A 25,801-nucleotide genomic window follows, 5' to 3' on the forward strand; every position below is an offset into this window, starting at 1 on the left:
CTGCGCAGGCGTTATCAATACCGTGACGGTACGACGAAGGCGCGGATGGCGCAAACGCGCCTCGCGTGCCCTTAACACTGCTAACAGAAACAAAAGAAACGCAAGAAATAAAGAAACGAAGGAAGGACTAAATTATTATATACCTATTGCCCAGCACTTAACTAGCATTCTGCACTCCATAGCTGTTGCAAGGACGAAAACCGACAACAAAACTCATCCCGGCGTCTCTGTTAGCAAGATAATACCGCGAGAAGAGGGCTTAAGGTGGAACTTCTTGCTTTGGCTTTCTCGGGTTTGGCGATGTCTCTACAGGAGATAATTATTGTTCGTTCTTCTCGGCGGTGATAGCTCGGTCTCTAATTAGCAGCCTTATATGACCTTCGTGGGTGGTGTCCATGAAGGACCACGTCCTAAGCGATCCTTCAATCTGGGCAGTGGCGGCCACCCATAACGCGATCAGTGCGCCGCAATCAATGAACTTGCCTCCTGGTTACCTTGCGTATATACCCGCCGTGGTTGCTCAGTGGCTATGGTGTTGGGCTGCTGAGCACGAGGTCGCGGGATCGAATCCCGGCCATGGCGGCCGCATTTCGATGGGGGCGAAATGCGAAAACACCCGTGTGCTTAGATTTAGGTGCACGTTAAAGAACCCCAGGTGGTCAAAATTTCCGGAGTCCTCCACTACGGCGTGCCTCGTAATCAGAAAGTGGTTTTGGCACGTAAAACCCAAGATATTATTATTATTATTACCTTGCGTATACCGCTAAACAATCCTCCACGCAAGTATGTATTTGGACTAAATCCGCCTGAGTGCTGTACGGTGAACTTCCTTCTCTCTAACGCCAATCATGGGCACACATAATTATGGAAGATAGACAAATGCAATTTGCTGGAAAAGTTAGTGACATCTACGTTCAACCCTAATACCTCACTCATAATTGAAGGAAATACCAGTCCCAAAACACAAAGGACAAGAAGAGAGATTCACACCACGACTGGTGGTGTGAACCACTAGTCGTTGTCCTTGTCCTTGTCCTTTGCGCTTTGTAACTGGTTTTTTGTTCAACTATGTACCAACTGGCCTGGAATGCAACCCTTCTGCAAAACTCACTCATAAGGCTGCAGCTAATGCGTCCTTTCTTTATTTGTCTACATTCTATACAATAAGTAGAAACCAAACTTTAGGCAAAATGCCCATCTTTCCATAAATCCTTATCGTCCCTATTTAACATATAAGTACTAACTATCGGTCTACATACCTTTTAGTGGAACTTCTATTCGATGTTAACGCTTATATCGGAATTCTTTTTTCGCCTAGAAATGCAATTTCTCGTGTCTCTTTCTCGTAGCCTTATTTTTTTTGTTTATAATGCTATCACCCCCTCAGGGAATTTCGCTGAATGTTACCAGAAACACTTTGCTAGTGTTGAGGCGGTGATAAGCAGCTTTGCAGCAGGCGAGAGCATCGATACTAGAAGGGCTCGAACTGCGCTACGCGAAAACACAACTGAAGGTGACTTAGTGCACCTGTGCGCGTACTTCGCGCTTCTAGCCGATATCATCAAAAAGCGTTGACTGCTCTGGCGCAACTATGACCCCGAATGTATTGTTCATTGTAGATACACAGTGAATGTTTGCCATCATCCCCAATGGACCTGTTGCTGAGAAAATTATTTCGAAACTTCAATCTGTCTAGGACAAAATCCCGCATATTTAGTTGTGAAAGAACTGTCAAATGCTCTGGCCAGTGAAGATTCTGCAATGCCGGAAAGGCACTGAATCATCGAACTTTCCCAAGAACAAATATGTGCCGCAAACTTCACTGGATGTGGAGCATTCCTTTGTGCATAAAAAGCAATACTCAGTGAAAAAAATGTATGGCTTAAAACACGAAAACCTTCAGATGGTAAAAAGCCCATGCCCAGGGCATTAGAACTGGAGAGTTCTGAGAGCACTAAGAATGAGCCAGCCCTTGCGAAACTACAAATTTAGACTCGGGCTACACGCGTACCAGTCGACGCTGCAAGATGACCACCTACCATGCACGACTGCAGTGTTTGTCAGCGAAAGTGATTTTTTTAATCATTTAAAAAATAAGCATTGCGCTCAAAGACATCATACATTCCTAAGAAAAAAACGTCTTTTAGTTCCCATTGCAGACGGACTCTATAGACTGTTTGTTGGTGCTGCCTGCTCAGGGTTCCGGATAGAGGAGGAGTAAAATAAATCAGAGCGAAGTAATAACAAAGCCCGTGATAACCGGAACGTTTTGTAGGGGTTTCAGAAAAAATGGCTAAGGATGGTGACCGAGGTGTTCGGGGCGCATACTGGAATAAAAAAAAACAGCGTGAAGCAATGAAATGGAGGAGCCGCAAAAGTACAGGTGCTGCTTGCTCGGGCAAGCACATTTGTCTACAAAAAGAAGTGGTCAATTGTAAATGTGGGTGAACGGGCAGAAGCAAAATGAAATATATTTACGGAAACAGGAAATTGCCCCGCGGTACGGGAAATCGCTCTCTGATCTTGCGCTGTGAGCAGTGCCAGACCAAGATGCCGCCGAACAACCCCTCTACTTTCAATTGCAAAACGTGGTGGCTGTTTCATGGAATACCATTTCTTGCGTCTAACCAGACTTGCATTTCTTTCCGCATACTTCTTTATTTGTGCAGCTTAAAGTGGAGTGCTCCAAATCCCTTCATTGTGCACATTTAAATCTTGGCGTCATCGATGAATGTTCAGCAGAATGAACGCGAGCCTCTTATCGGAGAAGAAATTTGTGAGCTACCTCAACACGGAATGTTTATTTCGTCGTTCTCCGTTCATTTCAGTACACATGGTGTTGTTTCTTTATTAACTTGTTCACTTCCTGTTGCCTCTATTGGTAAATGGTACTGGTGCCGTGCCGCATAGCTCGATGTCAGGGCGTCAATTCCTGTCCGTGGCGGCCGCATTCCGATTGTCGCGGAGTGCGAAAGCATCCGGTATCTTGTGAGAGGGGCAGGTATAAAAATTTAAAAGAGAAGGTTCTGTTAGATTTCTGGCATATGAAGACATCTACTGCAATAAAGAAAGGCACTTGGAGCGGGAAGGTAATGAATAACGTCATTCGCTTTATTGTGTTGCCAAGTGCTGATCTAAAATATTTGTTGTGTGGAAAGAGAGAGAGCAAGGACAGGAAGGGTAAGGAATTCACTGAAACTTAAGCCTGAAGTCTTTGTTCTGGAGCTCCTGTGATTTGTGCGAGAGCTTGCTGGCCGGCTTACCGCAATAATATTCTTGGAACGCAGGTTTCGCGTGAATATAAAGAGCAGTATATCCTGCGCAGGCAGTGCCTTTAGTTCAGGCAGAGCAAATGCTATCGCAGCGTCCTCGAAAACCATTCAAGCGTGACAATCTCGCAGCAACATTTTTTGGCACTCTTACTAGGTTTTCCACTTTCCTTTCAAAAGAACTAGAAGTGCACTTCCGAGCAAATTGCAATAAGATTGATGTTACTTAGATATTAGGAGCATGGGGACCTAACGTTGGTAAAATAAAAAAACAACAAAGGATGTCTTTTTTTTAAATCTTACCACACCCAGTGTGATCCGCGAATATTCCTTATTTACAAGGGTCGAAAGTCCGTCGTCTCCTAAGAAAGGTACACAAAAGAAGTCGGGCGAATCCTGCCATTTGGCGGACCCATAGATTTACGCCTCACGACGGGAGATTTGCATATTCAAATTACTCGTCTCCTTCCTCCGCTCTGTTTACCAACCACCTTTCCCATTTTCTATTTCAGACGTCTGCCACAAATTGGTCTATTCATCCGATGCCCCGTTCTTCATACCCGGCCGGCCAACTTGTGCAAGGCAAAATAAACACGAAAAAAAATATCTTACCATCCTGGCGGAAGCAAGCACAAGAAGAGAGGCCCTGAAATCCTATTCTGCGCAGCTTCGTGAAGACCGTCCCATCCTGATGTTGACCGTCTGTCTCAGTCTGGTTTTTTCCCACTTGCTTCCTCCTGATAAATGAAAAAAAAAAACATACGAGTGTGGTATGCGCGGAGCCCTTAGGTGCCCTGGCTTGGCTTTCCGAAATAAATTGGCGCTTCGCCACGCATTCCCCCGTCCCCACGAATATTTTCTTTCCATTGCTTGGTAAACACGGAGAGCCCAGGATGGAGGGCGGGAAGCACTAGGGAAGCGTGTAGCTGAAAGTGGGACAAATAATAAACGAGCAGGGTCGGCAGTGCTGCTCTGGTAAGTGCTGCTCTGGTAAGAAACAAAACAAAAACGGTAAACGGACAGTTTGATAGCTAGGCGCTGAAACGCTGTCAAAAAATTACCGACGATTACGTTACTTCCTAATGCGAAATTTGAGCGCAGCAAATAAGCTGTTTCACCTTTTCGATAGATTGAGGCAAAGAAATCGAGCAACACATGTATGCGCTATCACAGAATTTTTTTTTTATTTTTCACACGTATTCCTTTAACAAAGACTCCACTAACAGTTCTTGACAGTCATGAAGGAAGCTTTGTGGTCGGAGAAATAGACTGATATATGTTCGACTTGGTACACCAATGCTTGATTCTCAAAGACGAGATCTATACAAGTGCCTCGCGAGGTTGTCACAGCCGTGGGACGCGTTACGAGCGAGAGGAACGGGATGTTCTCCCGCATAAGTGTTAGGAAATTGCTGTTTGTCTTTATGTCAAGCCGCCACCGATCTGGCTCTCTGATTGCCACCGCACAGGGCCAACGGCAGCGGCAATTTCGGCTCGGGCGGTGCACATATACAGATCCGCCACCACCGATCTGGCTCTCTGATTGCCACCGCACAGGGGTTGCATTGGAGGAGGAGCGAAGAAAGGAATTAAGTTCGAGCCGGCGCTTTGACAACCGGAGACTCGCAGGAAGAGGGGGGAGGGGGGCGGCGTGTACACCCAGCGGCAAACGATGGGGGCAGAAGCGCGCGCAGCAAGCGGACAACACGATAAAGGGAGGAGGGAAGAGATAGAAGCGACTGACTGATGCCGCTGACGCCGATAGTGAGTCAACCCCAGCTGCGGAGTTGGTTTCAGGGACAACGAATAACCGGCGCGTCGGCAACTGAAGAGCACCCTATCCGCCACACAAGAACGGGGGGGGGGTCCCTTTCCTCCTCTTTCTGCATGGCGGCGACGGTGTTCTATGCAGTCACGTTATCTTGACTCTCTAGCGGCGTCAGCGGCATCCAGCGGTATCAGTCGGTCGCTGCTAGCGCTGGGGGGATGAAAGGGGGGCGGAGCTGGTTACGAGGCCGACGACGACGCGAAACCCAGGAACGGACGCCAAAGAGCTGCGCTCTAAAAAAATTACTTGTAGCGCAGTCTCCAATGGGGGTCTATGCTTGGGCAGCTCCCGATTCGTACCTTCGCGATTCGTACAAAAAAGTGTCCACTGAAATACAGTGCAGCAGAGGCACGGGATGAGAATGTTCAGAGCTGTCAGAGTTTGCTCGGGCATATTTTTTTTGGAGAGAATTATGCACCACTACAATTTACGGATAAGCGCCGTCTGTCCATTGACGCCAGTTATGTTTTGAATCTTCCCGCTTGGACCGCGTAGGTGGCCGGATTAGATACAACCTCGGTGACTAAAGTGTCGAATGAATGTTTCTCAATAAAATACAACACATTGCAGCGCAATTTTATTAGCTTCGAGATATGCGTACATGTACTATGTTAATCCGCCGAAGCGAAATGCACTTGCTTGTATGATCGCATAGTTGGTGGAGTGAGCTCACACTGCTCACATCTATACAGCAAAAAATAAATTCAGAAAGACTTAAATACTTTGAAAACAACATACAAGGTTTATCCGTAAAAAAAAAGTTCACGTGAACTATGCAGAAAATACGGTTAAAGCACACCGGGTTTTAATATTTTCATTTGCTTTCTTTTAAAGCAACAAACGTGTTTAGAGAAGTTGTTCAATACAGCTGCTACCTATTACGAAGGTTCTCGTATATTCTTGCCATAGTGCGTAAGAGCACAAGGCTTTGCATAGTACCCTATTTCAGGTAGTGTGGCGTTCTTGGTCAGCGGGGGTTTGTAATTAACTTTGTAATAATAGTATATAAGCTAAGTGAAGGAGAAAAAGTTCGCTGAAAGGCACACTTCCAACTTGTAGGACTTTTTATTACAAACTTTAGATCTCGTATCTTGTAATCCTATCTATTACCGTATAATGCAGTTCCTTGTGTAAGAAGACGTTCTACCATTGCCCCGTCAATTAAACTCGTAGGATAAAGCGCGATTTTCCTCTTCGGTAGTAAATACTGGCTACCACTGGTCTTGTCTTTTTAGGTAGCTGACTAATCTGGTGGTTCCACGTCAAGTACTTATTGCAGAAAATGCCAACCTACTTAATAACTAGTTCCCCTGGCAGCCAAGTACATTTACAAGGGTAGCAACTCGATTACTATAAGAATGTAATTTTACAGAGGAACTTTGCTTTATGATGATTCCCAAAGCAGGTGTGTCTTGTTTTCTAGACTTCTATAAATATTCAATTCTGTGACCAGTAAGAAACGAGTTTGCTGATCGCGTGTTGAACTCCTTCCATTCCTATATTATAGTTACATGCCTCAAGCGTCATTGCTGTATTGTCTGAGTATTGAAACACAGCAAATGTCAACTTCCGTAACCTCAAATAGGAAACGTACACGTTAAAAGAAAAGCCCGCGATCCCGATTCTGCGAAAATGGATGTCCAACGAAGCTGTAGAAAGTCACCACTACAACTGCTGAGGGGGTATGCAATGCTTTATGACTTTGGAATAATGGTAGGCGTAATGCTATTTGAGAGGGATGATAGGAATGGGAGCAATGGTAATTTTAACAGCACGCCGCCACCCATAGCGGTGCTATAACAACATTGAAATCATTTGCTAGGCAGGTTATCTTACATACGAAAAGCTAGGGATGTCACACCCCCCGTTGCCAGCACGAGTCGTCGCGGCGACTTGCATAGCCGTAATTTTGGCTGGGAGACGTACGGCGGGCGGGAGGGGGAGCCCAGCGTTTCGCACTCCTATTCATTGATATACATTGATATTAGCATTACCATCACGAGTGCCTTGTCTTTACGTTTCAAGATCGCATTGTCAGCTACAGAAAATCGGAGTGCTCGTGCCATTGCTCGCGTCTATGTCGTCTTCTTTTTCCACTTCGCTGCAACATCGATGGCGATAACCATGCCGAAAAGGCACAACTAACTAATATGGAGTTAATTAAGGCACTCCAATGCATGACATTTGGTTGGGCAACAAACCCTAGCACTTTAGTGGTAGTCGAACCCGCGAACTTTGGTGGCAGTCGAACCAACAACCTTTGGTGTTATTTATGACGAAGTTGAATAAGGCAGAGTTAATATAGAGTTAATTAGGGAACTTCAAACCATGACCTTTGGTGGTATTCGAGCCCTCGACCTTTGGTGGGAGTATGCTAAAGGTGAAAGTACTGGGTATGAGGGCTTATGGGGGTATGAGTCATCGATGATTTTAGTTTTCAGTCGGTGGACGCAAAAGAATACCGCAATCCTAGCCTTATACAGGTTCGCTGTAAAATTCACTCACAAACTCCTGTGGGCGTTCTATAATTATGCGTAAGCATTGTGCCACTTGCTCACCTCAACACAGCCTGGTGTCGTTATCAATGTTATGAAACTTGATCCGATGAGGAAAATGGTCGGGGACCCTGATCTTCGACTTGGGTGTCTTTTGTGGCGCTCGCACTTTGACGTTGCAATTCTTGGGTGAAGGCAACGCACAAACCGCACTCGGAGACAACTATATTCCATTAATTAGCCGGTTAAATATCATTCCACTTTCTTGTGTGTGCCATCATTAGTCAAATCATTACTACCGTTTTCTACTTCCGGCTTTCGAGGAATTTCGCCAAAGTTGTGCTGACGTGGCGGGCCTCTAAATTCTACAATTCTGTGCTTTGATGTGCGATAATCAGTAATTTGTAATTATTTCTAGTTATTCGAGACACCTCAGTAACTCAACTTGCCACTAAACTTATGCTCTGATATCATATCTATAGTGAAACTCATGAATCTTGTAGTGTACAAATTTTTATATTCTTTCTTATTTATTTTGAATTTTCTCCGCGGTCGTCTCAGGAGGTGAACCGGAAATCCTGCGCAAGAAACAAGAGTGTCACTCGATGCTCGTGCCCCTAATTAACTACAGTGCTGTCGCGACACTAACTGCTGCGGACGGCTGCATAAGGTCAATTGATGAGGTAAGCAGCTTACTGCAGGTGGCGGCGCCAGGCGTGCTGATGTCATTTTGATCACTACTACCCGCCGTGGTTGCTCAGTGGCTATGGTGTTGGGCTGCTGAGCACGAGGCCGCGGGATCGAATCCCGGCCATGGCGGCCGCATTTCGATGGGGGAGAAATGCGAATACACCCGTGTGCTTAGATTTAGGTGCACGTTTAAGAACCCCAGGTGGTCAAAATTTCCGGAGTCCTCCACTACGGCGTGCCTCATAATCAGGAAGTGGTTTTGGCACGTAAAACCCCAAATATTATTATTATATTGATCACTATTAGCTGTTATCGCTCCTTACCGCCTTATCCATTCCCGTCGAACAACTATCAGCCGTGGCCAACCGCGAACCCCGGCGGCGGCAGCATATGGCGCGGTCGCCGCCGGAAGCGATCTTGAAAGCGGTGGGTGATTCGCTGGGACACAGTGCAGCGAGCTTCGTGTACGCTGTGTTCTTATCGTTTAGTGGGCGTTGAAGCGAGAGGCAACACAAGGGTCAATTCGCTCGCTGCTGCGGGTCCTACCTTGAAAGCGATCATCTTACGGGATGGAAGGACGGAGGGAATGAGAGACGGATGGACGGACGGACGGCTTTCCTCGTTGGGCAGGCATATAAATGCTTACGCATTTAAAACAAAATGCCCAGTGTACTTTCTTGCAGTGCACCAAGGGTTCGATCTTGTAAGCGTTCCAAAATAGAACGGAGGCGGTCCGTTCTTTACGTCGCGAAATAGGCGGTCCGTTCCATTGAATTCGTCGGATAGCTGAGGACACAGAATGATTGACAGCAGATATCACGTCACAATGACATCATGTCATTGATCACAATTCAAATTGACCAATCATGTGCGGCTCGGTGGAACGGACCACCTCCGTTCTGTTTTGGAATGCCTACAAGATCGCACCCCAAAGTTCACACTTAGCGTTACCGTATACGGATGGATAGATGGATGGGAAAACTTTATTGACAGTCTTGACATACGCAATTAGGTCATAAAAAATAACACATTGAATCCTGTTGTCCAATTATTTATCAAAATAATTATCGAATTCACCATGAAATTGAAGGTCTCGTAACTTTGCTAACAACAAAGCATGATCAATTAATTAAATTGCTTCGATAGGCCAAAAAGCTATCAACAAGATATTCTTCTGTATCGCAGCAATAATAGGAAACTTCTTCAAACAGTGTAATTGTGTTACTGTTCTTTGTAAAGCCCTATCGTACTGAGTTAGTAAATGAACACTTTTCACAGAATGGCTGCGCAGCCTACGATTCATGTTTTCTCTTTATCTGCATTGATGTTCGTGAAATCAACTTTGGCCTTATTTTCGGCGCCCACATGTTTAGCAGTTTTCTGTAATTGCTGGACAGCAGAAATTTTAAGTTCTTTGCGTATGTCACCTGTTTGAAGCATTTCATTATGTTAGGGGATCTGAACATGCATAGCGTCCTCCGCAATTAGTGCGGTCGCCAGTGTTTAGCTGTTGCACACTCTGACCATTTATTGTATGGCTGTTTTGATGTGCCTTCAGAGGTAAGTTTAATTACATATAGCCATATCGTCCAAGTGATATGGAATGTTCATGCGGAGACAATAGGTGAGGTTTTGACATTAAAAGTCGTTTGAGTGCTCGAACCAGCTTACAGCACCATTCGATGCTGCAAAGTGCGCAAAGTAAAACATTCGGTAGGCGCACTACGTGACTTTATGCAGGCCATGAGATCCCCAAAATTTGTTCATGCTTGATTTCGTGATTGCGCAGTCTCTTGAGCGCCGGTCTCAGGATCGAGAATGTAAAATTTCTATCTCGGTGTCTTGGTTGCATTGTTTGCGGCACTGTCTGCTACGTCACGCTAAGCTTTACGTCTGTACAGATATGAAGACACGCGAGTCTGCTTAACAAATACGAGGCGCCCCACAAGGTTTGAAGCGACTTTTCTTAAGTCAACTTCTATTTAATTGTGGAAAAGCCATCTATGACATACCTTTTTCAACTTTCCTTTTAGGAAGCGCCATGCAAATAAGAAAACTAAATAATACCGATAGCAACATCGCAACAGGAACCTCAAAAGCGGCATTTATAAATAGAAATGTTTATAGGAATTAAGTAGCCTTAAGTAATCAAAGCTTATAGGCAGCATGCTTCAATGCTTGGTTCGCTCAACTCTCCGTAGAACTGTGCAATGCAATTCCGTGTTCCTTCAAGCAGACGACAACATTCCGACTTCCACATGCTCATTCTGTTTTTTATTTTTGGTGATTTTTTTACGTTATTCCTGGCTGCTTTTGTGCCCAGGTTTACGACACTTCCTGCTTATTTTGTCGTGGCAAGAGAATTTTAATCACTATTCTCGGAGCAGACATGCAGAGTTTTGAAGTCTTAATTATTGCCACTATAGTTTATACATTGTCCAATTGATCACAAAAACGAATGATTATTTCAGGCTTTACAGGAAAGCATCGAAACGGAGGTTTTCTGTGCTAACCAACATTTTTCATAGAGATATATGTTTCATGAAGTGCATTCGCGCCATTGTCATAAGAACTTAAGCGTGTTCTTTTTACCTAAATGGCGAGGGGGAGTCATACGGCGCATCACAGGGGTTGTATAAGACCGACACCGACTTCGACTTCGCTAGGACAGAAAAACGACATCATCCACTTACGTAAATGTACGGTAAAAAATAAAGAGGTTCGACTAATTTTCGACGCTAAAGAAGATGTTGTAGTCGTGCAAAATGGTTCAAATGACTTGATATATAAACGCTGCTTATACTTCTCCATTCTTTTCCTTTCTGTCTCTTTTTCACTTCCATTATTCACTAATTTGGTATCTTATTCGAGCCGCCTTGCAAGTGCATTACGTCGACCATGTCTTTCCTGTTGAGAGTCAGCTGTTCCTTACCTTTCTTTTTTACCAAGAGGCCTTGCGGGCTGATACCGAAGTTAGGGAGGTCTATGATAAAATGTGTCCAATTTGCGACTATATTGACGCCAGTTGCGCCCGTATGACTAATTTTATCTACTCATCAACTTATGCTTGCTTCTTGTACGCACTGCCGAAACTGCATTCAAGAAACCATTGCCTCGCGCGATCCCTACTTAGTCGAAGCGAACTCGCTGCATTTCCCAAAAATGTACCGTACCGTTTGCTTTGCCTCCACATTCCTCTATTGACGGCGGTGCACCCTTTAAAGGGGTACATTACGTCGTGCGGTTACTTTGCCTCTACATGTCTATATCGACAGCAGAGCATTCTTTACAGGGATACAGAGCAATGGGGTTATTTTCGACTATGTTGGACATAATTGCTCCTGCACCATTCATTTGGCCTAGTTGGCTACTAACTATCACTTCTTCACTTATTGAGACGTACGTTCGCCTCGAGCAACGGCTTCGGAATTGCGTTTCTGCAGCTTAACTTTTTTGTTCACCCTGCAGGTCAGTAAATTTCAATTTCCTTGTTCTGTTTTAAGGATCTTGCTCTACTATGGCTGCTGCTTCAAGTGGTGTATTTCATACTGTAGAAAGCCTGTCACCATGCCTAATGTTGCTGAACTGAAAAAAATGGATTCCCAGCTTGAAGCAATGGTATTAAAGCCGGCCAGATAATCTTGCAGACAAGGTTGTCAGAAGTGCAAAATAAACTTGGAAAAGGTGGCACGAGTGAAACACAAAGGACACGCACACAAGGAAAATGCGTTCGATATGGACGGACGCTGGATTGTCAACTGTACTCTATTGGAATTCAAGTTACCGCACATAACCTCCGACGCATACGCATGTTCAACTACTCCCAATACATGTACGTTGATAACATCTCAAAAATGCATTGCCGCATGAAACAGCCGACGCCTGCGCATCTTCTACTCCTCCCAAGACCCGTACACCAATGTCAGTTTTTATCACCTTACCTACCCGAATGGTAAGCACGTTCCTTTTTGGTTAAACACAAAGACGCACTTATCACTGACATAATTTTCGTTCTCATTTCCCTTGTGAAAGGGTTCTAAGATTTCCAGCTCGTATCTCGTCTTTCCCCTCCCATGGTCACATGGTCAAAAATTAACAGACTTTTTGTGTGCTTCTTGCAGCGGCGGCAATGAACTGCCAAATTGCTTCCCTGGTCTCCGCTTAAGGATGTGCTATGTTCTTGCAAGCGCTTAGTAGCACACCGACCTGTCCGGCTTATGCATAAGACTTTACCCCAAGCATGCAAGATGCGGTAAACAATACCACTCTTGCACTCGATGAAGGGTGTCGCGTGCTTAATTTTTTACAGTCCCCTCTCTTTGTCCCCTGGTTTCCAATCATCGCGCACAGGCTAGCCAGTTTGCATGGTGCGGCAAATACAATGCTTCCATACTGTCTTTCAACCACCTTCTTAATGCTGGAGGACATTTTACGAATGTATGGCATTACTTCTAGTTGCGTTCTTCGCTCTGATGTCGTTGACTTCTGGCCTGCAAGACCCTTCACTTTCAGCAATCCGGCTTCAGCAACAGCCCTAATGATCGAGAGAGAAAAACCAGCTACGAGCAACCTCTCGACCTACTGTTTGAGGCTACACGAAATGCGGTGGCTGAAGCTCTTCTACACTGTGTTCAGAAGGCGTGCAACCGATACACCTTTCTGAACCAGTTTAGACTGATTGGAATCATACGGCTCTAGTGCTTTAGAACAGAACAACTCTCGAACAACCAGCAGACTTGGTCATCGTCGTGAAATGTTAGTTGTGAGTCGAGGAACCCAATGCCTTTGTTATCCAGCAGTTCATAGGGGAAATTTAAACCGCGAGAGCATTGGTTCAAAAACAGATAAACTACCCTGTGCCATACTATCTGTTATGTCCCCTGGTGGAAACGTTAAGAAAATAAGAAATTGCCAACCTGTCTAAACAGAAGGACCAAATGATCGTTGTTCAAGGATGGGAAAATCAGGTTGTCCTTAAACATCCTTGAACAATGCTGATTTGGTTCTTGTGTATAGATAGGTTCACGATTTTCACGTTTTTTAAGGATTTCACCCACCTTATTATCCGCGCATCCTGTATTTTGGGCATGTGCATTTGAGAGGGTTATCATTATCATTATCATGTACGCCTCCTTTGTGGCGCCGACGCTGTTTTCAGGAGCATGAGAACGAGAAATTTCACGCAAACATACCATCATCATGTCACGAACAATTCCTATGCATTGCGCCTAATTCGATTCTCCGGCACTGCAGTACTGCTCAGTGTTAACTCCGAAAACTATGCGCAGCTGGCACCATTTTAATTATCTGTGTGGGAAGCGCAATGCTTCGCAATAATTGCCCAGTACTTTTATTGCACGGTAGTTGCAACTTCCGCAGTACAGTCAGAATTAAAAGAGCAGTATTCAAAGAGGCGCACAACTAATTACTTGAAGCCTTTCCTCCATCGAATACCTGCGCAGTGAGTTTGCATCGTGCAGCATAGGCCAAACATTTGTTATGAGTGCTTCTCAGGTAACTGTTGCACCGGAAGATGCACAAAACTGCTTTGTTATGGCAAAAAAAATTAAATTATGGGGTTTAACCTGCCAAAACCGCTTTCTGATTATGAGGCACGCCGTAGTGGAGGACTCCGGAAATTTCGACCACCTGAGGTTCCTTAACGTGCACCTAAATCTAAGTACACGGGTATTTTCGCATTTCGCCCCTATCGAAATGCGGCCGCCGCGGCCGGGATTCGATCCCGCGACCTCGTGCTCAGCAGCCCAACACCATAGACACTGAGCAACCGCGGCGGGTGTTATGGCAATAGTAGTGTCAACACTTTTGTTGTCGGTAGACAAGAATGGTATGTAATCTGCATAGGAAACCAGCGAAAGGTTCGTTCAGAATGCGGGCGCGAAGTGGTTCTATGAACAAAGTGAATAATGAAGGCGACAAGGGATAACCTACCCTTCTAGACGCCAGGAGTGGGTAAATTTGTATAGACAACAATTAGCTATTACCTTTTCTGCGGAATTAGCACAACAGACTCTGTTATCTTTTTTCAACAGTTCAACTTATGTATGTGTTGCAGCTGTTAGACTGCTCATGGCTTAGGTTGCAAGCTTTCCATGGTGAGTTTGTCGCTTTTGTATGAAACTCACGTGATGAAGCCGCGCGGCGTGATTACCTTCGTGCTCGTGAGAAGGGGCGGGGGGGGGGGGTTCGCCTGGTTCACCTTTTTGCTAAGCAACTTGCCTTCCGTTTATTCTTCTTTGGTGATGTAAACAGTTCATTTCTTAGAGATACGCTGCAACTTGGCTCACACAACTACATTCCACAAATTGCTATCTCGTCATCTGCCAGAGGAACCAAAGTTCGTACTTTTTCTAGGCTCGCTTTAGTAAGGATCAAGCTTTCACCACCACCTGCAAAAGAAATTTTGCTGCACGCAGACACACATTATTTTCTCTGCCCTTTATGATGCGCCTTATCTGACATGATATTACCTAGATGTACTAAAGCATGTACATCGAACGATCAATCCTCTAGGGATCTAAACTTTTTTGTTCAAATTACATAAGGTCAACATTCCTGTAAAAGCTTCATTGGGTAAAAGGGGCTATTTTTGTTGTGGTGGAAACGCCTCCGTTTGTGTCCGCATGGAGGGATGACTGATCGCTTCTCTTTGGACTGTAAGGATGCCCTATTTTCCTGGGAAATTCTCCAAAGAGCACTTCGAGAAGATTTGGATACAAAACCATACACAATTCGTTTCCTACTTTAAGCCATCTCTGTGACCCAGTACATGACGTGTTGATGTTACTTGGCCTACACAGCCTTTCCGGCAGTAGAATGTGCAACAGGCATGCTGAATTATCGGGAACACTCAGTCGTTTCTTTAAGGAGCCTGCTGCTTATGCTCTTAGTGTGTACGCTATACACAATGCACCGCCGCCACTTCATGTCGTATTTGGACGCTTGCGCGTGCTTTCCTGACTTTCGAATGTATTTCCGACACCTTAAACTTCAGCAGTGCTTTGTTTTTGTAAAAGTTCTGCTCCTATGTAATAAGGAAGGAAGATAGCTGCGGGATAGTTCAGTGGTTAGTGCACTCGACTTTCAAATACACATCGCCTCATTGGCACAAATTCAGATCCCACTGGAGGGGTTTGTTGAGAACTTCTCCTTATCTTCACGCTGTAGCAATGGCGGTTCTTGGGATGCCAAAGTGGCTTGACGAATAAGAAAGTATGATTGTGTGTCACTGATGAGGGCAAAGGACATCGTGAGCCTAACAGAATGGACGGGTGGATGGGATGGCCGGACTAGGTAAACCCAATTTCGAGCACTCGACTGTTGTTTCATTAAAAGAAAAAAAAAAGATGGTGGGTTTTTATAGAAGGCTGTGCGTCAGAAATTTATACACAGATACCGTTAACCAGTTTGTACTCAAAAGCCCTGAGTTTCCCCTATGTAATGTCGTCATGTGTGACATTACTCTTGCAAATAGCAAAATTCGTGTGAATATACAGCTCACATAAGTGTATCACTCAAGCCACTTGCTTGAGCCTTGAGTTTCGTGGAATAGTTTCACTTGTTCTTCTGCTATAGTGTAGCGAAATCCACCTATTCACGCCTAACTTAAGGGCCTCTACGCAAGTAATTGAAAAGTTTGTCAGAAAGCCCGCCCTGCAGCTGTATTACTTTCTTGATAAATATGTATCTTGAAGCTCAACAAATGGAGGAGGTAACGAGAAGGACTAAATTTATATGTCTCACTTTCACGACATATACAGCAGGCTTATTGAGAAAGTGTGCAAAACCAATGAAAGTTTGCTTGTCAGACGGGCGAATTAAGCCTATTTCAGGCACGTCGCATCTGTGAAAAACCTAATGCAAAATTGTCTGATGCCTATTGCGGTTTTTTTATAGAAAGTAAGAGGTTTAGGTGAGCAGGCCCGGCAATGACAAGTGTAGGTTATGTGGCCGATACGTGACCTAAGATTGAAATACGTGAACCGACGGGCTCATGAAATTCTCGCACCAGCCTCTACTAAAGGTTATACAACTTTAGTTTCAGCTTTATAAATACAATAAGACAAAGTAGCATTTGTGAATGAAATAGTACAATCCAGCAATTTCTATTTTCACGTTTACGGCAGGAAAAGCTCAAGGGCGCGCGAGAAAACCATGAAATTCCATAATACTGCATTGATGTTACCGGTGCCACTACGACAAAAAAGAAAAAAAATTCGTTAGAAGTGAACTCTTTCATCTCAAAACATATTATCATAAAGTAACGAATGAAAAACCTGTGACTTTAGGTATGTTCAGCGTTTCCTACTCAATGCTATTGCAAGGATCTCTCACAGAGGCGAGCCACGACACTGAAATAATTCAAAGAACGTCGTTCCAGAGTCTACATAAGAGTTCGAGCACTGCGGCGATACTTCCGACAACTCTAGTGCTTGGAGCTTTCAGGGAAGACACGTTGTTGTCTTCAAAGGCTCGGTCGCTCGATCAAAGCACAAGTGTGTTTTGATCGAGCCGCCGTCATAGAGGTACCAGCATCGTCATCGAGCAAGCTGCGCCGGCAACAGCGACACCGACTCAATTTGGGTGCCGGAACTGCTCAGTGTAAAGATCATCCTTTCGACAACATTGAGCGGACAGCGTGTTTCGCGTTCATTTTGCTGCTTTGGCGCGCTAGTGGACAACGCCGAACGTCCGAACGCGGCGCCCCATCGTTTATCTTTCGGCTTCCTTTTATCACCATTTGTGCGAGTGGACCGGCAATACAAAAACGCAACCCATTGTTCCGTTTTGCACCTGCACTACCGACAGCAGACCACGCGAAAACAACTGGGAGAACTAGAAACAAGCCGACTTGAGTGGGCATTTCTTTTTTTATTGGTTGGCAAACCTGCGACAGGAGGTCAAATGGCCAATGACAAGTGCTGACAGGCTCACAGCTGGGGTGATGCGGAGGGTAGGGGCCAGTCGAGCTGCTTTCTGGCTTTTCTCCGTACGTCCTGCTTGTTTATGTATGTAAACTAATTCAATACATACATTTTAACTAGGTGGTGCATTCCTGGCACTTGTTTGTATCGTCTGTGTGACGATGACGATGAATAACTGGTACATTAAAAATTCTGCATATCCGAAGCGCTTAGGGGATCGATGTTATTAGGCATAACGGTAGCCAGCTGTCAAACATTGTCGGAGTTTCTGCAAAGTGTTGCCGACAGGTTGTCATGGTTGTGCAAAATGATCGTGTGTGTAACGACAGCAGTATGTCGACAAGGACAGTAATGACGATAGTATGATGGCAATGGCATGACGTCTCATTGATCGTACTCTGACGAAGAGACGTCATAACGTTGTGTAGGCGCAGGTCATAACAATGAGCTCATTCAATGTTTTTCAGATGCGCCGCTCCTAGGCTACGCTAAAATCCAAACATCAATTCAGGCCGATGTAGTGATTTTCATTGAAATAATAATTAGGCTGCTGTGTGTCACGGCTTCATGAGCTGAACTATGCTGCCTAAGTCCATCTGATTCACAATTGCAACGCACTGGTAAGGGTCAACAATGAAGAAACAGGAAGAAATTACCATTTGCTTACAAAGAACGCGAACAGTACATTTTACGCTTGTATATCTGTGGGACTAGGGCAACATCCTGCCACAGCACGCTGCTTAAGTTTTACGCTTATACAGCGAGATGAAACAAGGCTTTTGTCCTTTTCTTTGAAAGTTCTTTTGCACTTTTTAGTGGTGCTCATTTTCCAGTTCTTTGCGTTTACCATTGCAATTGTGGCGAACGCATCTTCCTCACAAGATGCATGTGCCCTCTGATTCGTCAAGTTGCCTGGAGAAGTTATAGCCTCAAATTCGTGATATTCTAGCCTGTCGCCTTCGCGTACTGTTAAAACTCGACCTCACGAAACCCAATTTTACGAAGTTCCCGATTCAAGGAAGAAATTCCCATTCCCTGGGCGGTACCCGTAGGGTTCAATCTTGTCTTCAGCCGGAATTAACGAAGCTAACTTGGCCGAACTCGATTTAATGAAGTTTTTCTTGAAATAAATGAGGAAGAAAGCGATGATTTCTTTCCAGTTTTGATACAGACCGGTTTTCGTTAGTGCGTGCGCTCTAAAGCTAAAGCGTTAGAAGATGTAGGTGCCCTAGTCGCGACCCCGGCTTTATTTTGACGGGGCTGCAAGCCGCACTGATGCATGGAACTGTGGACTGAACATGATTTCGGTAGGGGTGGCGGTGGTTGTTTTCATTATTTCATGGTTTATGCAACAGACTGCTGGATTAGTGGGAAATATGACGCCACTGTATATTTTTTCTGTGTCGCTACGTTACAGTTTGAGATCTCGAAGGACCGAAAAATTTCGTTCTTGATTTTGCAAAGTTCCCGAGCACGCTCGGGAACTCGGGAAAGAATTCGAGCGTGCTCCATACTTTGTTAATACGAGTTTCAACTGTATATATATACGCATGTCCCTATTTTGCACTTCCTACCACTTTCCGCTTCCTTGAAATACCCGTTGTGAATATGCACCGCGGCGTTGCGCTAGCTGTTGGAGGGGTAAACGCTGAGTCAGAAGGCAAAAATAAAAAAAAAGAACTAAGTAAACGTTAGTGGGGAAAGCTGAGGAAGAGGGTGCTGTGAATAATAAAACCGAGAGAGTTGTAACACTTCATTATAAACACCGCAATTATCGTGACTTGTGACTATGGATGTGTGTGATCCTTACGTATAGCACCACCACAGTAGCAAGTCACTGACACTAGTAGGCACGCAATCAAGTAGACGTTTCGGATTTTTAAAGATTCCTATACGCAAGTGAGCCAGGCTACAGCAGCACTAAAGAAAGAGCTTGCTTTCCTGGATAATACCTGACATTGAATCGCGTTCTTCAGGCCTGCGTGAACATGAAACTGGACTTTTTTTTTTATGGAAAGAGTATTACTTTGCTCTTTGTGCTATCCCGTTGCCATCAGAAATTTGTGGCAGAAAAGCCGTGACAGAAAAACGGCACACAAACTACGTTATTTACCTGAAAAAAAAAGTGGACAAGGTGAGGATTCGACTCTCTGCCCCACCGCTACTGCCGCCCAGAGGACCATGCTAGCAACTGCGCCACCATTTATTCTTGTTTAGTTACTGCATGGAATTATGAATAGCGTCATTCGACAATTGTTATATTACATTTGGACACACATCTAAAACAAATGCACACATACAACGCGGTCCAACGAAAGTTGAAAATTCGAGCAAACAAACAAAAGCGTCCAGATTTGAAACCCATTTATAGGAACGGGATAAAAGGTTGCAACCACTTCTGCGCACTTGAGCAGCCTCTTCTCAAAAGAGAGACCGAAAACGAGGTGGCTCGGCATATCTGTCAATCGTTGGGCTTCTCAATGGCGAATAGAGTCCTAATAACATAAAAAAATTATGTAGTGTATTACTGGCTATATTTTTTTTTAAGGAAGGAGCCGGATACCATAAGATGTGAGAGGAAGGCGTTTTTGATCTAAAAATGAAATGCGTCATCACAAACAATAAAGCAATGTTCTTTTGTCTCAGATTGATTGAGAAGTTTACAATTTGTATTCCATGGTGGATAAAATAATTTTTCTTAAGCCATTCTTTAACTGGAAGGGAGGGAGTGTGCAGCCTAAAGAAAAATGGTTTGACTCTGGTGCAATAACATTTTACAGACAATGCAAAGAACATCTTGATCAAATACAGACAGACGCGGCTTTCAATACATAGGTTCATGGAAAAGGTTATGTATAAGTGTTATATTTAGCGACGTTTGATCAACGCCAAACAATTATTCTAGAGTGAATGTGGCTCTTAAAATGAAATAATATCGGCAAGTTCTTTTGGGAAGCTCCATAACAACATTTGCTGGGCAAAGTTTGTCGTGACAAAAACAAGAGGGAGGTGTAAAAAAAGATGTGCTCGACTAACTGCGGGAAGGAGATGACAGACGTGTTTAAGGTAAAAAAATTACATGACCAATTAACGCCACCGTTTAATTGCGGCACTGTTGCAACAGCTTAAAAGTTCATCATTCATGCACAAAGCAATTATGTGTTTTGCCCGTTGTCTGCAATAGCTAAAACAGGGAGTATACCGCTGTCGGCTTATATTCGTACGTTTTATCTAATAGAAGACAACCTCTTCGCTCTGTACTACATGCGATGTGTTCAAGAAACTGTCGGCTGCAAAGTTTTCCTGCTGCTTTCTATCCCGAAATGCACGCAACTGTCCAATTACCTCATGGCGACTGGACAATAGAGAGATTTCGGTATTGTAGGCAGGACGTAGAAAGCTTTAAAATATGTTACTCTCGTCCGTACAACCGGACATCCTTACCGGCCCTCCTTTGCTCTCATCAATCTATTGTCGAACAAGTTATAAAGGTCGTTCTGTGCCTAATGTGCATCGTCATGCACGAGTTTCACTGCGCACTTAGCATTCGCCTATGGAAAGCCAGAGCTCTGCCTTTATTTATTTATTTATTTAATCATTTATTTATTTTGGATTTGAATTGTGTGCAGCAAGTGCAGTATTTCGCCGCCGGCTTTTGCACAACGTCAAATAGTTACAATATTGACCAATGATCATGCAGGTAAATCCTTGCAGCTATGTAGCAGTTCACTACTAAACGCGGAGGAGTCATTTGCTAACGACAACAACACAAAAAAACGTCATGAAAAGCTAACTCCATAATTTACCATATGTTGTGATACAAATATCAGAGCCAACAGTCTTCATGAAGCTGGTGCCTGCATCCTAGCAATAAGTTCATTTTTTCCTGTGGTCCGTCTAAAAGCTCGAAGCAAATTTGCTCTTGTATCCTTTCTGCATATGCCTAACAGCTTCTTGACCTTCATTCGCAACATCTTCGTTTCGTTTGCGTGTTCGCGGCACGACCATGCTCAGAATACTACCTTTTCTGAGGAAACAAGCTGCAAAACAAAACTAATGACTCTACATAACCCTGTCGACTCGCAATAATTTGTCGGTAAGCAACGTATCAGTTTGTGTTACGTATCGCGTAAGCAGTGTCACAAAATACGTGCTCTGCTGAACAGGTAACGAACTTTCTAAAGGTGAACATTGCTGGAATGCCAGCATTGCAGCACCAGACTTTACGCCTACGACGTCAAAATGGTATTATTTCCATAGGATTTATATAATTACTCCAGCCAAATTTTCGCAATCGTATCAGCGTGACGTTCCGGGACAGTTCCAGAAAGTGAGGGAGATACTAATTTGATAGTTATCAGTATGACGCCCAAAAAAAAAGGGAATTGAGGCACACACAATAATCAGAAACGTGTATTGTCCGCGCAAAAGCAAAGGGGACGAGCTACCCCAAATTCTCTCGGCAACAAACGATTTAACGGGTATACCTGCGATAAGGCGGTGATAGCGGGTAATATTAATGCGCCCGACATGCTATGAAGATACGCGAAAACGTCGCCCAAAGGGTTCCTACTCGAGCGCGCTGCCACAGCCTTGGGCTAACGGGCAGTCAATCAAATCAGCAAAGCGACGCACACGGGTAACTGTGTCAGTAGACACACGGTGCCCAACCGCGCATTTACAATTAACGTCAGAGACACACAGTAGATTTCCCTCGACGACAACCTGCGAAGCGACCACGACATCATCAGAATAGCGCTCTCCACGCGTAATACCCGGTGAACAATGCACTCTTAGTACGGTAACATTGAAGAAAAGGACATATTCTCACAAATTTCTGCACTTATAAATAGAAATTGCATAGTAAGTTTTTTCTAAAGTAACGTTTAATAAAGGGGCATATTTTTGCACCTATAAACCAGAAATAAGATGGTAACCATTACTCAAGTAACGTGTAATACAGGGGCATGTTCTAACAGTTTCGTGAACCTATAAATTAAAGGTATATAGAAACCTTTAGTATAGGTATACAAGTAGTATTTTTGTATTGTAACCATTCGTATCAGGATACACTCTTTCAACTGTTCACCCGCGCGTCATTTGGCGCGTATACCCGTTAATATAGAGCAACTGACTCTTCGGCCTTCCGTCAAACTGCAGTGCAGTGTACTAGCCTAACTCAGTGAAGAACCCCTTATGAAAATTCTATTTCTAAAGGCCGGCAGAATTTCAGTGACTTTCGGTTGGCAACGTGAGGAGGATGCTCTCCTGAAAATATGGGAATTTAAGGCGCATAGTCGTAACTACGGCAAAGTGCTTTAAAAGTGTATGTTATCAGAAAAAGGTACCTTTTGGACGTAGGCAAGGGAAGTTTGTTCAACTTCGGCTGACCTTCTAAAATACCATTTTTTGAAAGCGTTGCTCAATGAGTTACGTTAGTGCACTGCAGGGAAGTTCAATGAATGGCCGAAGGAGCCATGTTCAAAATTCATGGGCATGCGCAGAAGGATGAGCTTGTCAAGACGTGCAAGACTCAATGCCTAGACGAAAGATCACAAAAAAAGAGTTCATAAGAATAAGCTGAGGTGCTACGTCAAATATTCTTGGACACGACTCTGTCTAAAATTAATAAATTTGCAGGTCTTAAGATAACATGACATTTTATTGCTGTGAAGACTTCACATAGCGGCGACAGAAATCAATTTGCGAGATAGATAATACAATTATTTAGTGACAAATTTTTTTCTAATTAGCTTTTTTTAATTTTTTAGGGGACCTGTCACAGCATATTGAAGGCAGCCGGTACTGAAAGCCTGCCAATTTGCGGCAAACTGTGCCTCGCACGACTTTCGAGAACTTCAAAGTCGGCATCTGCAATGAAGTGCATTGCTGTTTTAGTTATTCTTTCTGCACGCTCTGTAGCAACATTCTGTACATAAAAATCTAAACTGGAACAGCGATACATCTTATGGCATGTTTTCGCTATATGTGCTTGAGAATATTCTGCGGCAGAATACTTCCAGTAACCGGATATGGAGTGCTAATTGAACAGCTCAGCCATTAACGACGATTGATTGAACACAATAGTCAGTCAAGTGTTGGTAATGCTCATACTAACGATTAGTGCAGAAATTATGTAGCGATTGCTTTAAACTTGCTCAGCATACATCAACATTTCAACTCAAATTTTTAATATTTAGCATTAAAACACAGTCCGGATCACATAGTATAAATCACCTTTGCCAACTTGCTATTTTTTCAGGGCCGGTCATGTACACAAGGCAGCTTGCAGCAATGAGTATACAGGATGGTTCAGCTAAGTTTAGCCAGATTTTTTAAAATATGCCGATGCACTCTAAGACGACGCGACCAAATGCATGTTGCTCACTTTTGCATGTAGTGTGTCATGCCATTTTTTGTATTTCGCGTAATTAGATAATTAGTCAATATTTTTGACAAGCTTCTGGAGCAATGAAACTAGGAAAAAAATTTCAATTAGAAAGATGCAGAGCGGTTAGCAACACCTCCGAATAGAGCTTCTCTTTTTCCATCTATTAAGTATAAGCGTGAAAGACAAAAAAAAAAAACGCCACGCGACATGCCCGCTTCCGCGTCGTGATTGCACTGCTCCCAAGCTTTCCGCGCACAAACGAACATGGCATTTAGCCGGGTGTGATATCGCTGCGTCTGCTTATCGCTATCATGAGGCGCCTCGAGGGAAGCACATCGCTGGCGTAAATCGCACAGCCAACGCCTTCGACACTGCCCTGTCACCTTTTAAGCGTCAGCACGCCTTGCTAGTTGCTTTGTTCGTTTGTACGCGCGCAGTTTGGGAGCGCAAGGTTGCTCTTTTGTTTTTCTTCATGGCCATGAAGCAATAATAAAAAACCTTCGAGCACAGCGCCGGGTGGCAGCACACGTTTATTTCTACAGCAGCAGCAGGAATGATGCAAATAGACAAAATGTCATAGGTTCGTGTACACTATGTCTAAATAAAGATACACATAGTAAGTTTTAGACTATCACAAGGAAAATGATATCAGCCCTGTTGAGAGCGCAATCATGTCTGTTTGCGGCCAGTATGTCAGTTGCTAATTCTCCGATCTCCTTGCTGGTCAGTGGAGCCTACAGAACAGAAGAGTAATCTTAAAATGTTATATTTACTTGTCGTACTGCAAACAGCTATCAACATATATTCAAGAAGGCATACATAAATCACAAACACATAGAATGTTACCATAGAACATATAGTTAAGCACGCAAAATTTTAGTATGCTCTATCAAGGAAAAACTGGTAACACTAAAAATCAAAAGTTCATTATTTAAAAAATTATTATTCCATTCAAGCTAATAATTGCAAATTCATTCCCAAGTCAAGTCGTACTCCACTCCACTACAAAAAACACCACCACAAGAATGTGAAAACTTATTAGTAAAATCGCGATATCAAGTGATTAGAAATTGAATTACTGCAAGTAATATTTCTAAATTAAGGATAGTTTACAATTCATTTGTAAACATATGGCCATATAAGAAGAAAACACCAGTTCCGCGCATGAGGTGTATGCTGTGCGCACGCACAAAAGTGCAAGTAATACTCGACCTTCAGGCATAACCAACACGCTGACTGATAGAGATAAGAAAAAACTGTGTTTATGAAGTGAGCAAGTAGTGCGCTTCAATAAAACTCAGTAGCGTAAGCATGAGCATGAATGGACGGTGAAATATACGAGACACACACACAGCAGCAAATAAATAATGGAACAAGAAGCATTGCTAACCTAGGTCACATTTATTGCTTTCCTCGGTTTTCGTTACAGCAGTCACAACACAAGCGACGCTCACCACCCTCACGTAAGCGAAGAACTTTTACCATTGTCCATCGGCAATGCGAGCCGCATTGCCGATGGACAATTTCAGCGGCCACGCAGCGCGCCAAAGATGCCGTTGCCCCACGGCGGGTATGCTTCTTTTCAGCGGCTCGCGCACCTTTAGGAGTCTTTTTGACAACTGTACCACGCGTTGCGAGGGACTCGGACACACAACACGCTTGGCAAGCGCACGCCACGAAATCGTTGAAACTGGGTAAAGCGATGAAACAAAGCGCCACACGACCGTTACAAGAAGGTATCGGCGACATTCTTCCCGGCATGCTTCTTCATAGCTGTACAATGCAGAGGAGATATCACTGCGCTCAGGTTTGGCTGAAGCTGAAGCTCGTTTGAATATGGCATCCATCTATAAGAGCGCCACTAAAAACAATAATCAAGCAACAGTTCCGTCAAAGTGTCACAAAACCGTATTTCAAGGTTCTAATGTTCCATAGTTTAAAGATGCTGCTGTTCGTTGGTATTTGTATATTTTATCTCTGCTCATTTGGCCGGCCGCCATTGTGGCCTCATCCCCTAAGCGCCTGTTCATCTCTCTACGAGACATTACTGGAGCGGCTGTCGCCCGCTGTCATGTGAATTGTAGCGGCGTCTTTCTCGCGTGTTAGCGAGCGTGCAGAAGTGGTGCGTGTCTGGCGTTCTCTAAGAAACCCGACATTTGCTGCAGTTTAGGAACTACCCCTAT

Source organism: Dermacentor variabilis, chromosome 2, assembly GCF_050947875.1.
Source record: "Dermacentor variabilis isolate Ectoservices chromosome 2, ASM5094787v1, whole genome shotgun sequence".
In the NCBI taxonomy this organism is placed as follows: Eukaryota; Metazoa; Arthropoda; class Arachnida; order Ixodida; family Ixodidae; genus Dermacentor; species Dermacentor variabilis.